At 43.1% G+C, this 19,166-nt stretch overlaps 2 long non-coding RNA genes across 9 annotated transcripts in view; one reads left to right on the forward strand and one right to left on the reverse strand.

The window, feature by feature from the left end:
• The window catches only part of LOC146594060 (uncharacterized), a 171,249-nt gene that overhangs the window by 39,249 nt on the left and 112,834 nt on the right, over positions 1–19,166 (reverse strand). For 5 of the 8 annotated variants that reach the window (XR_014896238.1, XR_014896231.1, XR_014896232.1 and 2 more), the window contains 3 exons: positions 17,118–17,194; positions 15,763–15,899; positions 14,705–14,767 (listed from right to left, as the gene is read on the reverse strand). The exons of 1 other annotated variant lie outside the window; for it this stretch is intronic. This is a non-coding gene — a long non-coding RNA (uncharacterized LOC146594060). The remainder of the gene's footprint in view (positions 1–14,704; positions 14,768–15,762; positions 15,900–17,117; positions 17,195–19,166) is intronic. 2 more of the 8 variants (XR_014896233.1, XR_014896234.1) reach the window with 2 other exon arrangements.
• Positions 1,364–17,902, forward strand: LOC146594061 (uncharacterized). The gene is made up of 3 exons (XR_014896239.1): positions 1,364–1,415; positions 2,260–2,331; positions 17,678–17,902. It is a non-coding gene; the product is annotated as an uncharacterized LOC146594061 (long non-coding RNA).

Raw genomic sequence — 19,166 nt, forward strand, 5'->3', positions numbered from 1 at the left:
ATCCAAGATAAAAAGGCAATTGGAACCAAGCATGCTCATATCTTTGAAAAACAAAAAAGATCCAAAAAAAAAAAAAAACATTCCACAACCCCCAAAGTCTGTCTCATGGACAGAATGGCCTTTCCTAAACAGAAAGATACAGGAGGAAGGTAGCAGAGGCACTCTACAGTGGGAGGAGCTGTAGATTTTTTAAGACTGCACTGTTTCTAGATGTCACAGATTTCAGAGACCTGCCAAACCAGCAACTGCCACAAGCACTGTACCAGTTGCTGCCCCTTGACATMGGGCCCTGGTGCTGTGGGACTTCCTTCCCGATAGGGCACTGAAAGTCACCTTGAAAGCAGTTCTGCAGAMAGACTAAGGGAAACTTCTGAAGGACAACTAGGCGGCATGCACGGGATCTTCCTTACGCCACCTTCTCCCACCCGCTGCTAGACATAGTGGAAATCTGCAGAACGTGGAGCTCCTTAAGAACAGCATCCAAAGAGCCAAGGGCCTGGCGGCAAGTGTTCGCTCCTCTGGTATGGGATTCAGGAGCTGGACTAGGACTGATTGTTACAAGGTCTCTGTGATCCATATGATCACAGGCATCGTGGTCCTGCAGTGCAGTCAAGACTGAGAGCACAGAGGAAAAAAAACCTGAGGAAAAACCTCACAGTAAAGCATCTTATTGGTGTCGTCATTCCCCTTTCATAGTTTTTCAGACGCTCTGGGAAGAACACAACAAAGGTATTAATAGCGGTAAGCCACCTCTTTCCACATCCTTGCTTCAAATCTCAAACAACTCGGTGCCTACAGCCCTCATATCCAGTTCTCTCCCCCACCCCTTTTTCCTTTGGTGTGGTCAGGCACTTCCCTCCATGCTCCTCTGTGCTGTCTCTCGCCAGTTCAGCCCTGGGATGTCTCAGCCAGCTCCCTCCACCCAGCGAGTCCTGCCCAAAACACGATCCTCCTGCTGGCGTGAGCTCATTGTGACCTTTCTGCAAAGCACAGCCCTGCTCTCCTCCTTGTGTTCGGAGAGCCTTGTGGAGCAGTGGCTTCTTTTCAGCTTGTTCACCTCATGTTTAACCAATTAATCTTTCTTCCTGCAAGGGAAACAGTACTTGGCACTGTAGAGGATTCTGGCTGGAGGTACTGGCTTGATGTGATTGATGGATTGTAGGTGAGGAGAGGGTTAAGAATATCCTGGAGCTGTGAGGGTATATGAGAAKTTTGTCTGGAAGCAGTTTAAGTAACCTAAGGAGAATCTGATACAGACCAAAGACACACAAGTACAGATGCATTTAATAGAAGCCTCACTCCAGTCGGGATCTACAGCTGAGACTCATGCAGCAAAATGTGCCGATTGGAACATGCTGTGCTCCAGCCACTACGGCTAGAGGCAGAATGGGAGCCAGCATTATGTCCTGGCGCTGGTAAGTACTGAATGTTCATTTAACACACACGTTTGGGAATGTATATTTATGCATACATTTTGGGATGCGGTACATCTCACAGCAAACTTGGACAGCAGTTTGCCCTTCGATCTAAGAATTCATCTGTGAAGAAATCCCAGGGTTGTGTAGCTAAGAGCACAGCCTGACATGCTGTTCCAGCAGCAGCTGAGCCAGGTTAAGAGGTTACCACCTCCAGCCTGCCCACAGCTGTTTATCCACTGCCCCCCATTAGGGGTTACCACCCTTCCCAGTGAGCCAAATAACTGCATGTGCAGACACTCCCAAATCTGGCTCTGTCAGAACGATCTAGCTTAGCTAAACACTTTTTAGTAAGTTTATTGTTTAGGCTTTTTTGAACTAGATCATCTTGAGAGTGATACTTTCTTGACTTTGTTCAGCTGCAGCTGGAATAGCATCCCTGACCATGCTTCAATAAAACTAGGGCAAAATTGCATCTCGCACTCTCCAGTCAAAACCTGCAAGACTCATCTAAAGATAACGTGTGTAATGTTCACTCCATAAACATTCCTTTGTTTATTATCTTGCTCTTCTCTATGTACTAGTGGAGATTCAAATATCTCATAATGAACTGATGAGCTGTGTTTGCAGCAGTCAGTGCTGTTATCTGAGGACATCTAAGAGAATCACCACTCTGAAGAAACCATTGCAGAAATCCCCTTCGATGCCATCTTCCTTAGAGAATTTATACCTTCCTTTAGGTACAGAATTGCAAGATTCCAGTAAGTCACAGAGGAACTTTAATAGAGACTGTCAGTGTATTTACACTATTATTATTATTATTATTGCTTTACTTCATTTTTAGGTCTTGGCATGTGGGACCTAGAAGACTTGTCAAGCCTGGGCCTCATATAGCTATGCCAGGAGGCAAAAAAAGGTAATTTTGGGAGACAAAAATATTTGCTTCATCGACCTCTATGTTTGGCTCGTTGGTAGGTTCGATTTGTATTCATGGCTGTGCATGTACTCTCAGGGAACACACATAATTCAGGCCAATTGTATGAGACTGGAGTACAAAGAGAAGCCCTGCTTAGGCTCTGACATTTACCAAGCCAAGAGGTTTGAGAATACAGCCAAGTCCATTGCCTAGCTTGGCAGTATGAACCAAAACACAAGCCTCGCCACTGGAATTGATTATATACACATGAACAGAAAATACATAAAATGATACATAAGGTTCTTGTAACCTCCAAGAACTGATGCCAGAAYATTCTCATTGGCTTGGTCCTTCCTTGGCTCACCACAACTGAGCACAGAACTCAGCTGAGGCCACGCTTAAGTTTTCATCAGATTAACTCTTCAGCCCAGGTCAAAGCACCCCTTTTTGCATGCTCAAAGATCTAAGTTTTCCCTCAAGCCTCCAGGGAAAGTATGCTCTAGTAGCTGACTAGATGAATATAGGATTTATAACCCTTAAAGCTAGTGCAAAAGGTACTATAGCTGCCCATGAGAGGGAAGTAAATGGAATGAGGATATGAGATATGTCTGAAAGGCTACCAACGCTTGTCTGCTCATCAGACTACTACCCTCTGCTGCTCTTTCACGTGGGTGCTAACGATATAGAGAACAAACTAGAGACAATCAAAGAAGACTTCAAGGCCTTGGGCATGGTGGTCAAGGGTCTGGGAGCCCAGGTGGTTTTCTCATCGGTCCTGCCAATTAGGGGGGGGGACATGGGAGGAGGAGTAGGAAGATTTTCCAAATCAACAACTGGCTACGCCGCTGGTGTTGGCAACAGGGTTTTGGASTCTATGACCATGGAACATGGTTTGAAGGCTAGCAACTGGTGGGGAGAGATGGGATTCACCTCACCAAGTGGGGCACATTTGCCTTTGCAAACAGGTTGGCCAGCCTAGCAAAGAGGGCTTTAAACTAGGTAGGAGGGGGCAGGGGGGATGTCATAGAGGCACGGCAGACAACAAAACACAAGTTGGGTTGGGGGCCTCTTTGAAAGGCCTGTACACCAATGCAYGTAGCATGGGGAACAAACAGGAAGAGCTGGAGATCTGCGTGCAATCGCAGGGCCATGATCTCATTGCAATCACAGAGACATGGTGGGATAGCTCATGACTGGAATGCTGCCATGGATGGCTATGTGCTTTTTAGGAAAGACAGGCCAGGAAGACGAGGTGGTGGAGTTGCTCTTTATGTGAGAGAGCAACTGGAATGCATCGAGCTCTGCCTAGGGGCGGAGGAGGAGGCAGCTGAGAGCTTATGGGTAAAGATCAAAGGGCAGGCTAACACRRGGGGGCACAGTTGTGGGTGTCTACTACAGGCCACCTGACCAGGAAGAGAAGGTTGATGAGGCCTTCTATAGGCAGCTGGGAGTAGCCTCACGATCGCAGGCCCTGGTTCTCGTGGGGGACTTCAACCACCCTGACATCTGCTGGAAGGACTACACAGCAAGGCACAAACAGTCCARGAGGCTCCTGCAATGCATTGGTGGTAACTTCATGCCGCAAATGGTAGAGGAGCCTACGAGGAAGGGTGTCCTGCTGGACCTTGTCCTTACCAACAGAGAGASACTGGTTAGAGATGTGAAGGTTGGTGGCAGCCTTGGCTGCAGTGACCACGAGATGGTGGAGTTCGGGATCCTGCAGGAAAGAAGGCAACAAGCAGGACTGCAACCCTGGACTTCAGGAGAGCGGACTGTGGGCTCTTCAGAGACCTACTTGGTGGAATCTCATGGGTTAAGGCCCTAGAAAGAAGGCAGGTCCAGGAGAGCTGGCTAGTATTCAAACATCACTTCCTCCAAGCTCAAGAGCGGTGCATCCCTATGAGTAAGAAGTGCAGCAAAAGGGGCAACAGACCACCATGGGTGAGCAAGGAGCTCTTAGCCACATTCAGACAGAAGAAGAAAATACACGGAATGTGCAAGAGGGGACAGACTACCTGGGAGGATTATAGGAATGCAGTTGGAATACGCAGAGATGCTGCGAGGAAGGCTAAGGCCCAGCTGGAGTTCAGTCTGGCAAGGAATATCAAGGACAACAGGAAGGGCTTCTTCAAATACATCAGCAGCAAGAGGAGGACAAGGGAAAATGTGAGCCAGCTACTGAATGGGGCGGGGGCCCTGGTGACAAGGGATACAGAGAAGGCAGAATTACTTCATGCCTTCTTTGCTTCAGTCTTCACTGCTAAGGGCAGCCGTCAAGAATCCTGGAGCCTGCATGTGAGGCAGAAAGTCTGAAGAAGGGAATACTTTCYTTTGGTTGAGGAGGACAGGATTAGAGACCTTCTGGGCAGGCTAGACATCCACAAATCCATGAGCCTGGATGGGATGCACCCACGGGTACTGAGGGAGCTGGCGGATGTTGTTGCCAGGCAGCTCTCCATCATCTTTGAAAAGTCCTGGAGAACTGGAGAGGTGCCTGAGGACTGAAAGAAAGCCAGTGTCACTCCAGTCTTCAAAARGGGCAAGAAGGAGGACCCAGGCAACTATAGGCCGGTCAGCCTCACCTCCGTCCCTGGAAAGGGGATGGAACAGCTCCTTCTGGGTGTCATCTCCAGACATATGGAGGAAAAGAAGGTGATCAGGAGTAGCCAGCATGCATTCACCAAGGGGAAATCCTGCTTAACCAACCTGATAGCCTTCTAGGATGGAATGACTGCCTGGGTAGATGAGGGCAGGGCAGTGGACGTTGTGTACCTTGACTTCAGCAAGGCTTTTGACACTGTCTCCACAAGTGAGACAGTCTCCCATAACATCCTCCTAGATAAGCTCAGCAAGTGCGTGTTAGACGACTGGACAGGGAGGTGGCTTGACAACTGGCTGAAAGGCAGAGCTCAGAGGGTYGTCATCAGTGGCGTGGAGTCCGGTTGGAGGCCTGTGGCTAGTGGTGTCTCCCAGCGCTCAGTACTGGGTCCCATCCTGTTCTACTTCTTCATCAGTGACCCGGATGAGGGGACAGAGTGCCTCCTCAGCAAGTTTGCTGATGGTACCAAGCTGGGAGGAGTGGCTGACACACCTGAGGGCTGTGCTGCCATTCAGAGAGACCTGGACAGGCTGGAGAGGTGGGCGGAGACGAACCTCCTGAGGTTCAACAAGGGCAAGTGCAGAGTCCTGCACCTAGGGARRAAWAWCCCYRGGCACCAGTACAAGCTGGGGGCTGACCTGCTGGAGAGCAGCTCTGCAGAGAAGGACCTGGGAGTGCTGGTGGATGACAAGCTGACCATGAGCCAGCAATGTGCCCTTATGGCCAGGAAGGCCAATGGTCTGCTGGGGTGCATTAGGAAGAGTGTTGCCAGCAGGTTGAGGGAGGTGATCCTGCCCCTCTCCTCAGCCCTGGGGAAGCCTCATCTCGAGTCCTGTGTTCAGTTCTGGGCTCCCCAGTCCAACAGATACATGRAGCTACTGGAGAGAGTCCAGTGTAGGGCTACAAAGATGATCAGAGGGCTGGAGCACCTGCCCTAAGAGGAACGGCTGCGAGAGCTGGGCCTGTTTAGCCCGAGGAAGAGCAGACTGAGGGGGGATCTGATCAATGTGTACAAGTACCTGAAGGGAGGGTGTCAAGGGGATGGGGACACACTCTTTTCAGTTGTCCCGTGTGACAGGACAAGAGGCAGTGGGCAGAAACTGAACCACAAGAAGCTCTGCCTGACCGTGAGGGGGAATTTCTTCCCTGTGAGAGTGACGGAGCACTGGRACAGGTTGCCCAGAGAGGTTGTGGAGTCTCCCTCTCTGGAGATCTTCAAGGCCTGCTTGGATGCAACCCTGTCTAACATGCTCTAGGTGACCCTGCTGAGCAGGGAGGTTGGACTAGATGATCTCCAGAGGTCCCTTCCAACCTTCCTGATTCTATGATTCTAGGAATTAAATGAGATTACGAATCTACACAGCAACATAGCCGGGGAAGTGTCTATGTTAAACAGACAAACCTCAAAATACTTAATGAGCTATCCTCAGATAAAAGGCATTTTTCCCATGATATAGATCATTTTTATCTCTCAACATGAGCTAGGGTCTTTGACTATGCATTCGTTAGCTTAATTATACTTAATAGCTCAGTTAGGAAGCTTAACTCATACTGACTACCACACTGATTTGAAAAACTAAAACCTGCAGGCACTGAAATGTAACATTTCTTGGAAGAATATGGTCTCTTAAAAAAACCCTTTCTAGTGCAAATATTTGTTCCTTTATGTAGTATCTCACTATTCTCCAGAAAGATAAATTTTCCTCCGTTTGAAATATTTGATACGATTAACATAAAACACTATGAAGAGCTTGAAAGCAGACATTATTATTTTACCAAATTTTATTACAATAACAGGGACACTCAGCATTTCCCTGGAAATGACCAGAGATAACTTGTTAAGCATTTTCCAGAAACCCTTGTGCCAAGTGCTGTTGGAAGCTGAGATGATCACTCTAGAGTTCCTCTGAAAAATGACTCAAGCCTGTATCCACAGACCTCAATTCAAGCCTTTATCCRTAGACCTTGATGAGTTACATCATCTAGGTTTGCTTGTGTACAAGCACCTTTCCATTCTGAAACACCAAGTCTCAGCATTTGAAAGAAGTAAAATTTTCCTGGAGGGCGGCCTTGGGAGAACTAGTAATTAGCAAGCTATCTTTTGGACAAGGCTTCTAATGCCCACAGTTTCTTGGTAATAGTCCTAGCCTTGGTCTGGCAGGAGTGACAATGCATGTTAATATTGGCTGTTAAGAGCCAGCAAAACTCTAGAGTTTGCTGTCCATAGTGTTGGAGTCCAACATTCAGGTATCATCATTTTTTTGGAAACATGCTGCTCTTGTACCAGCTAACCCAGGTTAAACGATCTAATCTATAGGGCTAGATAAGGTGAAGATTCTCATTATAGCCTCTCAGCTGATACTTTGTCTGACTTCAGTCCAAGCTTGCTGGACTGAACTCTTAGATTTTTCTTAGATTCTTAGAAAAATTCTTAGATTTTTCTGCTCTCCTCATCACATCACTCTTCAGCAGTAAATAAGTGATAGACCAACCAGCCACCCACCTGCTCTATGTTGTTGGTATTGACTTCTCACTCAAAGTGAATTACAAACATTTCTCCTATTTTATTATCTGATAAGAAAAAGTTTTTATTTATCCCCCAATTAAAACTTAATCTGCATTTTAATTAGAACAAGGTGACACACACGATGAGGAAAGGTGTCACTCACATTGGCTGCAACTCCTAGCCCAGAGTCAGAAGTAGAAAGTTACGTATGTTCTTCCACGAAATCTCTGCCAGCTCAAGGATACTCCTCTCTGCTCACCAAAAACTATTGACAGTGAATATCAAACTCAAGCCAAAGGGCTTCCACCCACCTGGGTACTTCATAGTTGCTTGCTTTAAGCATTTCCTTTCAAAATCTCTCAGCTGAACACATGAACAGCTGGACAAATAAGCAGCTTTGATTAAATAAAAGAGTAGTGAGAAGATTAGTCTTTGCAGACACAAGCTCCATCCAACACAGTGTCCAGGCTTCTGCCTCTCTTCCTTCAAATGCCTCCTTGCAATTCATCTCTCTGTCACTTAAAAACAACACCACAGCTCTTAAGCCATACCCAGGTTGAGTTGTCTTGCAGAGCGCACCTATATGATGTTCTCATTACAGTTCTTCCTCTCCTAGGCTACTCTTAACATTGTTAATGTGTCACAACTAGTTCAGGTCTCTCAGCACACTCTTCTCAGCCTACAAAGTAGACATGACCAGAGAGAAGTAGCAATGAAAGCCRAAGTTCATACTGCCCCACCTCAATGACCACAAGCTGGGAGAAGGCACCAGCAGTGTCTTAGGCGACTGGTACCAGCTGTGGGCTGCAGTGACTTGTGGCCCGGGCTGCAGAGGTGGCTGCACAGGCACAGCCTCAGGCAAGCCAGGCAGCCCAGTTCCACGTGCTGTGTGCGTGACACAACAACGAAAGACTCGGTGGCTCATAAAAATGGTTTTTAAAAAACTACCTACAGAAGTGCAGTGGCAGGGGACAAAGACTGGCTTCCTGGTACTCCTTCCAAACACTGTTCTCCTGCAATGTGCGTTCTTCTGTCCACATTTCAGACAGACTACCACATTCCCAGGGAGGTACTGAGACTGATCATCGGCTAGATGCAAACTGGTGTGCCATCACTGCAATTAAAGTACCCATGCTAATTGACACTATGCTTTGCCCCACAGGTCTACTCACGTGAGCAAAGACAGACATTTTAGTATGTTTATTGGGTTTTGTCTTTGGATTGTGGCTTCTTCCAGAATAGGAAACTCACTTCAGCCAGCTTCACTGGCTTCTCTGACATTCTTTACATGCATTTATCACTCACACACTAAAATAATTTACTACTACTTCTGTTACTCCTAAGGGTAATGATATGATAGCAATCAATTCCTCTTCACATTTTAAAAACTCCTCTATTCTGATAACAGCGTACAGCAGAAGTTCAATAGTGCATTCCTACTCTTGTATTTAATGAGGTTTCGTCCTTTCCAATTTAAAGATCATAGAACAGAATCATAGAATCATAGAATCAGTATGGTTGGAAGGGACCTCTGGAGATCATCTAGTCCAACCCCCTGCTCAGCAGGGTCACTGAAAGTGAAAAGATATTTCACTTGAAAGTGTTTTTGCCTTATAATAAACAGATAATAAACAGATTCCTGGTTTCTTGTAATAAAAACAGCAAAGGCTATAACTGCAACCTTTTAAAGGGGCACATGGGACTATTCTTTAATTTTACTCTTTGGCTGTGGAATCCATACTCATTAAAAGTGAAATGTTGAGATCTGCTTATTATTAGTGCTTGTAAAGTTTGCATTTCTACCCCTCTAAACCGAAGGCAAAATGGGATGATGTGTTTCACTTTCCATATTCAGACATTTTTACTTCCTGTTGCAATGTGGCATCAAAAAGCAAAATATGGATTTCCTAGAGTGCAAAGAAACAAGTGACTAACCATGCCTATTTTCCTTCAGAAAAATTCTTTGCAATAGTGTTACTTTAGAGATGTAAAATATTTTCAATTGTTTATAAACAACAAATTCTGGCTGTTAACTGGGAGAAAGGATAACAAAATGGACCAACTCTTTACTTGTACGATCCTGGATCCATGGACAAATCAACACCACAGGTACAGTTTTTCTGTACCCCATGATTTTCATTTGTGACATATGATTTGACTGTATTTTAAAAGGAAATTTTGGGAAGCCTACTGTCTCCTGCAGCTGGGAAAAAACTCAAATTTCTGTTTCATGAGAAACTGGTATTTCAAAATTTGTTTTCATTCCTAAACAGAACCATAATAATCCAACCAATCTTCTTAACACAAACACTCTTAACACAACATGTTTTTCAGAACAAACTATACATTTCAGGATTTACTGGTAACATAAATTGCTGTCAAAGCAAATATTTTTCCAGTGGTTTTTGAGTTTGTGTGATCAGGGTTGCAATGAATTTTGGTATTTCCCATATAAAGAAACTAAAAATAAAAAGGTATTATGTGCCAATTGAATTATTTCCATTGGATCAAATGAACACATCTAATTCTGATTTCAAAACTTAATTCTCAACATTTATTAAAGGAACTAAGAAATAGGTAAATATGAACAATCCTTCAAAATGAAAAAATACACTGTCCCTTCTGAAAATACTGGCATGAAATTATTGACATTATCAAAGGATCTTAAAAAAAAAAAACTAAATGAAACTAAATTGTTGCTGAAAAGTTCCCAARGAAATTTTTAGTTTAAATAAAACCATATTTTGGGAGAAAAACATTTCTGATCTCTATGTCTCACACATCTAGCGCAGCGTTATCCCAAGAGTCCCTACCCGACTCATTAATACAGGGGACTGCGAGCAGGGCCATACCTTTCATTCTGAATTGCCTTATTTTTAGCACCCTGTGCCAGAACGCGGTGGTAATTTGGGGATTTTGTTTTGGTTTTTTTGGTTTTGGCTTGGCGTGAGTCATCTGTGCTACACAAAGATGTCCCTGCTGTTTGTAAACAGTAGGTTGTGACCTGTTCCTAAAAACTWGCCCGGGTTTTACCAGAAGGGTGCCCATCTGTGCTCTAGGCTTGTTTTCTCGGCGTTCGCTGTGCATTTAGCTACCTATTGAATTCTACGTGTTCTTGTAAATGTAAGAGCAGAATAAATTCAGGAACCACAGCACTTTCAGCTGCTCCACCTCATTCTCGCACGAGAGAGATTTCTAAACTGTTCACTACAGTCAGCGAGTACAGATATGCGTGAGCAGCAAACCACGACTGCCTCCTAAGCATTTCTCATCTGCACACTTCTTTGCAGCATTTTACTCAGGATGGGTCTCGGGGGGTAGATTCCAGGTATTTATTTTTGCAACACGGGTGTATTGAAACCAATTAAGTAAAATGCAAAATAGCGTATTATCAACGGAAACAGAAACGACGAGCCAAATCATAAGTTTCAGACAGCAATGTAACAGTTTAAGTGCTTCTCTAGAACAGGGTACCCAGCCTTGTCAGTCCTGGGGTGAGATGCTCTCGCAATCCCTGGGATCATATGGATCAGCAGCCAGGTAGCTAGGGCACCTCACTGGATACATCTACCACTGGAATTCAACTTACACACCTTATAAGCTATACTTTAGACATTCCCCCTTTACACCGAGGCAAACGGCAGGGTCTACGCAGAACTGTTAAAATCAGACTGGAAAAAAAATAATAAAGTGGAAGAGGCCTTGCAATACTTCCAGTAAGAGTCTCAAGCAGYGACACTGCGTACTGATCCCCTCTCATGCTGTGTCAGCGTTTCTGCTTCCATGCTAAAAACTGGAAGTGAAAAGTTATCTTGTTAGAATAACTCAGAATCAGGAAGAAGTATGGAGCCAGGCTRCAAAATGAGGAAAAAAATCAGAGGGAAGTAGGTGACCAAAAAGGAGGAAGAAGATGGTTTCTAAATAATGCTTGTCCTTGCCTGAGTGGATACCAGAGTTACCAGCTAACCAATCTGATAGAAGGAAATCTGTATCTTAACTCTGTTTCTTATGGCAATGCAAAGAAACATCTCCTGTTCATGTCATTTCTCTAGCTCAGTTTCTTTACTGCCCCCAAGGGAACAATACCCCCCTCATAAGAATTCCAAGAAATTTAACTTYTAAGTTTTTGTCATCTAAAAGACTGAGCAGCAGAAATGCAATTTTTTTTCATAACAGTTTCTAAATAACAAAGTTTTTGATCTTCATAACATTATCCAGAAATAAGCCAGATATTCCTGTTCAGCTGAACCCAGCTGGCTGTGTGGAAAACATTTCAGAATCTGCCACAAATCTTTTTTTCCCTAATGCTTGTTAATTTAGTTAAAACAAATCAATTAAATKCTCTAATTACAACTGAAATATATAATTGTACTATGCACTCAGTTTAGTGCATACTAATGAAGCAAACACCACMTTCTTATTACTCACTCTTGAAAACTAAACTCAAGTGGGAGCTGAAAAATATTTTCCTGTATCTTCAAATAAGGCACTTGATCCATTTTTTACCATCCACTGTTTCTAAACTTGCAACTCAAGCAAAAYAGGCAGAAAAACACAAGTTCTCTAGGTATTCTTTCTTTCTTATTGTCAAAATTCAAAAGATTTTAAAATGTACTAAGGTGGGCCAGCTTACTTATAAATTAGAGACTATATTTAATATATATTTTTAAAGGGGCCAGCTGTATCTTTTGCCAAAAACCCTTTAGAAAGGATAAACTTAAAAAGACAATACAGAATCACTCTAAAATTACTTTGCTCATATGTCTACCTTGAGGTAGGCTCTTAAATGGGTATGGCTTGATTTAAAAAATTGTTAACAYGCTCTGCTGCTGTGTGTTGACTTCTGTTAGGTGAGAGTGCTCAAACTACTCGTCGTCATACCCGCTACCATTTTGCAGGTAAATCTTCCTCTCAGCTACATGTATGTAGCCTATATGAAACCAACTGACCTACCTACCATGGGAAAGAACAGTTCAAAACAGAATTTGCATAACTTAATACAAAAACAGCTGGTGAAACACACTACCAAAGGATTGCCATCTTAGTACCACTGCAGCTTTGTCTACTTACTCCCCTATTCATGATCAGAAAAACCTGCCAAAACCATTAAAAGAGGTAGAACTGATGGGACAGCACTGGACTCTTCTCAGCAGTGCCCAGCGACAGGACAAGAGGCARCAGGCACAAACTGAAACACAGAAAGTTCCACCCGAAAACAAGGAGAAACTTCTTTACTGTGAGAGTGACAGAGCACTGGAGYAAGTTGCCCAGAGAGGTWGTGGAGTCTCCTTCTCTGAGATATTCAAAGCCYGCCTGGACATGATCCTGTGCAACATGCTCTAGGTGACMCTGCCTGAATAGGGGGCTTGGACTAAATGATCTCCAGAGGTCCGTTCCAACCTCAACCACTCTGTGATTCTGTGGTTCTGTGATGCCGTCAAAGCACGGAAGTTGTCGGTGGACTTATTTGCTCTGACCAGTCAATGGATCAAGACCAAGATCCTACAGCTATAGACCAGCTCTCCTTGTCATGGGCACTCCTAACACTAGCGTCAGCTGGAGGTGCTGAGAAGGTTGCCCTTATGCCTTTTTATCCCTCCTCAAGCTATTGATGCCACGGTCATTGCTGTAGCTGGTACTTCAGGTCCCTACAGCAGTGAGGACATTATGGGGTGACGGGTTGGGTCTCAYCCAGGGGCTAAGAGGAATCAAGGGAATGGGGAGTGTCTATGGACTACAAAATCTGACACATGGCATCGTGACACAAAAAACAGCAGGCTTAATTTGCCACAGCCTTAAACCCTTTACAGCCATATAGAGCTATGTAAAGTGGACATGCATTCTTAGAACATCAACTCATGGGAGCAAAGGCAGTCTCCTTAATTTGTTACAGCGCGTCTCTCAACGAAGCCAGAGTTTTTCAGCATAAGAGCAACATTTGATGTATTAATAATAATTGCGATGAGGCAGCATTTAGACCCCCTCGCATCAGAAAGCGTACAGCAGAGAAGAATTTGCCCTGCAGGCTACAAATCTGAGACACCTCCCCAAATATATTTCTGTTAGGCATAATGTTTCCTACCAGGAATGAGCAACTCAGAGTTCTGAACTCTTTATACCTTGGAAGTGTCCTCTGTTTTGTGATCAGCAGACTGCTTCATACCAAATCTAATTTAGATGAAAAGTATTTTGGTGAGTGTGCTTTGCCTGCCTAAACAGAAATATTATAGCAGCTACTTAGAAGATAATTGATAAACTCATAAAATTACTACCATTCAAACTGCAAATCAGTTAGCAAAATTCAATGAAAGTTTACACATTTTATTGCACTAATGATATAAATGCATAAATTTACAGAGAACAGCATCGAGGCATTTGGCAGTCTTCCACTGTATTTACTTAAAGGTGATAATGCATTTAAAAAGCACTTGAAGCAGAATTTGTATTAAGCACTGCTAAACTTGCACAGATTTATTAGCACAAGCTTTTAGACTGTCTCTGCCCTGAAGCAAACCCTTTTTTATTTCTGGAAATTAAAAAAAAATAGAGTGATATATCATTTTAAGACACATCAGAGAGCTCAGTATGGTCGTTAACTTAAAATACTGTATTTCTTCATGATAAGTGTAATTTTGTAGCCTTTAGCTTTTATGTAACTGACTGATASGACTGCCTAAGAAATGTTGAAAATACCCACAGGACTTCTCATTTACACATTRGTGAAAATATGGTAGTTTGGAAAATTCTCTAGCATCTCTAGAGACTAACGATCTAACACCTCTAGCACCTTAAAAGCACTGACTTTTCAAACAGTGTTGAAGTCCTGATGAAAAATCACATGCTTTCAATGGTGTTGCAAGTAAGGCATTTCACAGTCTTGTGAGACAATTCAGCTGAAGAACCTTCTTAATCCTCACAACAGATATGAGCACATATTGCAATAAAATACTTGCAGGTATTTAATGGTGTTTGTAAAATCTTTCTATTAACATTTGCTGGACCGAGTGCATGCAAAAAGAAATATCATAAATACTAAATATGTATCTTAGTGTAAAACCACAAGCTGGATAYGCACCTGCATGGATATTTTCACTGAAGAGAGACCAGTGGGAGATCTCGAAAAATCAGTGGGAGGTAGGGCTTAGGACTTCTCTCACAGTTGGAACAAAACAATGTGAGTAAGATGGTCTGTCAAAAAATCTAGGATTTGTGTGTGCTGTGYGTCACACAACAGTCACAGGCCACAGCAGCTTGCAACTGAATCTCACCTGTTGGTTGCAGAGTTGCTGACATCGTGTCCTGCATCTTCAAGCCAGCACAATTACTTCAGGCTGCCACGGTAAAAGCGAAAGAGCATCTATTTCAAGTAACGGCAGAAGTTCTTCGTTGTCTGCAATAGCTTATTTTACCTCTTCTCTCTAGCATTCTGCCCCAATCTGCCTTCCACTCAAGTCTAACAGCACCCAGGCTGTTTTAACGCAAAGCAGAAACTTTAGCAAGAATCAGGAAGGCAGTTTGAGATGGAAGAGGTGTGCCCAGATCATCTTGTCCATTCCCCAAAATATAATCTAGGGAGTTTAGCCCATTCTACTTAAAACTGATTCAGACAGTGGCTTTGCCATTATTTATAGACACTGACCAAAGCTTTAGAGTGTGGATCCATGTGCTGCTACATCACTCAAAGCAGAGAAAAGTTAGAGTTTCCATTCCAAGCCTCTTCCTGACATATTTATTACCCAGGTGAATTTAACAGAAAGACTCTGGACGTTTTCCACGTGCCGTCCTCCACTGAAGCAGCACTCCCCACTGCCTCCTGCCCTGTACAGTCAGCAACGCACAGTGTGTTTGTAAACACAGCTCTTCTGATCTGCTGCAGATATGCATGCCCGGCACTTGTATTTTTTTGTATATATTCACAGGGTAGGTACCCTTGTCTTGGCTGGTACAGCTTTGGAATGGGTAAACTGCAATGAGCAGATGTCAGAGATTTCTCTTCCCTTTACTGAAGAAATCCTCTCTAGGATTCATCTCACCAAGATCTTTAAAWATAACTAAGAGCAGAATTTGGCTCAGGGAATATTTCCCTGTTTTATTCCTTACAGCTTTTCATTACAGTACTCTAAATCCATAACAAAATCAGGAGTGTTTTTATGGTGCTTTGTATTAGAGCGCTGCTAATAAGTTGCTCCATTAAAAACAGTAAATATAAATCACTTATTCATTTTATGCATTTTTAGCTCACTTGAGAATATTTTTGGCTAGGCTGAGAAACAAGTAAGGGTATTAATTATTATCTTACTACAGTAATCAGTTAATAAGGACTTACGAGAGCTGTTTGTTAGGAGGCTCAGTGCTGCCCTGAAGCTACTGAAGTCATTGTCTGGGGAAGAACACCACYGCTGCAATCAGTTGGAGTCTGATGGCACCAAACCAAAACCCTCGAGGCCTCTGTCTGCCAATTAGCTGAAAGGAGAGAGCAGACACCAGGTCTGAGCTGGGGAACTGTAAACAAGCGAACAGGTAGGAACTCCCAACTGTAGATCTTCTCAAAGAGAAGAAATGTCTGGGGCCACCTTCAAGGAGGTTGGTAGTGTTCAGTCAACAGGGAGTGGTGTGGGAAGAAGAGAGACAAGARGCTGGTTTCTTCGAGCTCCCTCCAAACTGCTGGAGACCTTGCTTGGGATCTACGATCTCTGTGCCAACGTGCAGGGCTCTGCACTTCTGCGGCTGCAGGTCTCTCATCTCTCCCCTGCACCAGCTCACAGGCCACTCCATGGTCAAATAAAGTCAGTATCTGACAAAGCTGAGCTCCTGGATGAATACGCAGCTCTGCTTTCTCCAAGTGTCTGAATTCCTCCCCGTCTTCTTAATGCCCTAAGACCAGCTCCTTCTTCTGGTGAGAGGATCTCAATCGCTTTCAGTCGCTTATTGAAGGGAACAGATCCTTAATTCACTCTCCTGCTATACCACTGCCTGGTAAACATCCAGACCGGTGTGGTAATGACCAAAAGCCTTCTGTCTAACCATGGTCAGGTGGCCTTTGCATCCAATAGACTTCCAGAGCTCTAGCCCACATAAACCACTCTCATAACTGGCACCTTCAATCCAGAGGCCAAGGACAGARTAAGTCTAAGGAATAAATAACCTTCTTCAGATGAAAGTTTCCCAAAGTTAAGATTCAAGGACAGAAGTGCACAGAGGCATCTTACTGTACTTCTGTCTGTTTTCTGCCTGTTTAGTGATCAGTAACTTCTATCATCCCTTCACCACAGCTGCAGCAGTGGTGACAAGAATTAAATACTTCCACTAGTGACTTGCAGAAGGAAGGTTAACTCAGGCTCCTGAAGCCAAAGGAAAACCACAGCAGTCTGCCTTCAACCTAGGGTGTGTCAAGGAACCTGTCCATAAGGGAAGCATTKCTGGTTACGAATTATACTCTAGAAAATCCCAAGGGCCCTTTAAGAGGTGCTCCAGGGGTAGCCTGTACTAGAAGTTATATTTTCCCTGTGAAATAGAAGAAATATTACAATAGTTGATGGAGGAAGGGAGGGGTAGAAGTCACTCTCTGATGTACTATATACCAAATAATCTGGTTTCTTTCTGCCCAGCATCAACAGAGGATAATTTTATGTAATTCTCATTTTGCAAACGCTACATGGAGAAATAAAGGGGTTATATTACCTATCCAAGGACATACAAGGATTTGTAGTCAGGCCAAGAGGTGAACCTAGATCTCCTGACTTCATCCAGTGGGATCTCTGTTGAGTAGAAATTTTTTCTCTCRTGAGATTTGGCAAGAATTTCAACAAATATGAGGTGGATGCTTTGTGGTCCAGAGCAGACRCTGTCCCAGGAGAGCTCTTCCTCCATAGAGGAACTTGGATGGAAAATAAATATTAGATATATCAAATTCATTATTTAAYAATTTACCATTTTTTATGCTGGAGCAGTTTGCTTAGAAGCACAACAAGATTTCTGAAACCTCTAAATCTGATCTTGCTGCTGGAATTCATCTGGTAGGAAGAGCGCCTTGTTTGCATATATAGCAAATTTTCACTAATCCTTTCATTCTTTTTACCTAYCTCTGCCTAGAGTGCTAGTATGTGACGCAGAGGCTGTTTCCTTCCATGTAGCTCTACAGCACTTAGCACTGTGGGACCTGATTTTAGATGGGAGCTACTGTAAAATCAATATAACAACAACAACAACAATAATAATAATGTTTTATTTGCCCCCAAAAGGAGATCTGAAAGGCATCCCTTCTTGGACAATGAGTGCTCTGACAGTCCTAGAGAAACGCCTCCTTAATACAGACAGTGAGACTCTTAGAACGACTGTACAGGACAGTTTAAATGATACTTTACATGATGGCTTCACTTTTAAGGAGAATARGGTGATTCTTTCCCTTAAATTCAGAAAGCACTGACTATTTCTCATTCAGAAACTGTCATCTGGCAAGAGTAATGRATACAATCAAGATAAACTACTTCATTAAAAYAGAGATACAGAAATTCAGTAAATAYATTTCTGCATAACTAAAACAACTTCTGCTTCAAAAGCAAATACTTAGCCATTTTTCAGGTCACCAAGTTGAAGCCTGGATGGCATAAATCCATCATCAGTGTTTTCTTACAGCTATGGTAGCTGACACATCTGAATCGCTGGGAGCTAAAATCATGCCAGAAGAAATGAGCACCATCAAAACACATCAGAAGGAGACATATAGCAATTGCTTCTCTAATGCACCTGACTGCTGACAGAACAATATTCGCTTGCTTTCCTTGAAAGTGGCCATGCGTAAAAATGAGTCCATAATGAACAAATGTCTGTTCATGAAGGAATTGATTTAAGTGTATCAATTAAAAATTAGCCCCTGTATCACCAGAGGGTTTTTTGAGCGTAATTAATGCAAAAAGCTTAGTAGCATTCTTCTTGAGGTTCAGTCAAGTATCTCCGATGATGTTGCGTATGTACCACTTCCCACTTCCAGAGGAGTGCAAATGTCTCCCCCTCGCACTGATTCACTTAAGTAGTTGTAAAACCTTGATTATACCCATGTCAAATGGGTTTAGGTCAGAATAGAACTGCCCAGAAAATTATTCCTCCTCTGTAAATCATTACCATTTCAATAAAAAAGAGATGAGGCGATTAACTAAGCAATTGTGGATAAAATTATTTCCAAATATTCTGGTGAAAAATACTTGTTAAAAAAGAGGTGCTTTCTCAAAAAGTTCAAAGCTCACATAGGTCTAGATCCAAATAAACAACATATTTGTTGGTAACATTTTGAACAAAAGCGTTATTTGGCCTAGATGATAACGTAAGTTAATTCAAAACCAAAATGAGGTTATAACTTTAACTTGTATAGGAGGAAAGTGCTAAGGAGTACTACTGGAGTATCCAAAAGTACAGGACACTTCTATAAAAGGAGAAATCAGGTTTTTATATTCTCTCCAGAATTCTGAGTTACTGTCACGTAAACAATGAAATCAGAGGAAGCTAGGTCAATGACTTCAGTAAGAAAGACTAAAGAAAGACTAGAAGACTGTTTCCCCTGGTGTCTGCATATAATCTGGACAGAACTGCAGGAATCCTGTGAAATTCAGTGCTTTGAAATCTAGATATTACAAATATTTGGGGGCATTCATGCTACATAAATTCAATCTAAATGCGTTCAGCATTTCAAATGTATGATTCCAGTATCAAAAGCGAACATCTGAAGAAATGAGT

Source organism: Rhea americana, unplaced genomic scaffold (assembly GCF_003343005.1).
Source record: "Rhea americana isolate MKP2758 unplaced genomic scaffold, rheAme1 scaffold_27, whole genome shotgun sequence".
Lineage (NCBI taxonomy): Eukaryota > Metazoa > Chordata > Aves > Rheiformes > Rheidae > Rhea > Rhea americana.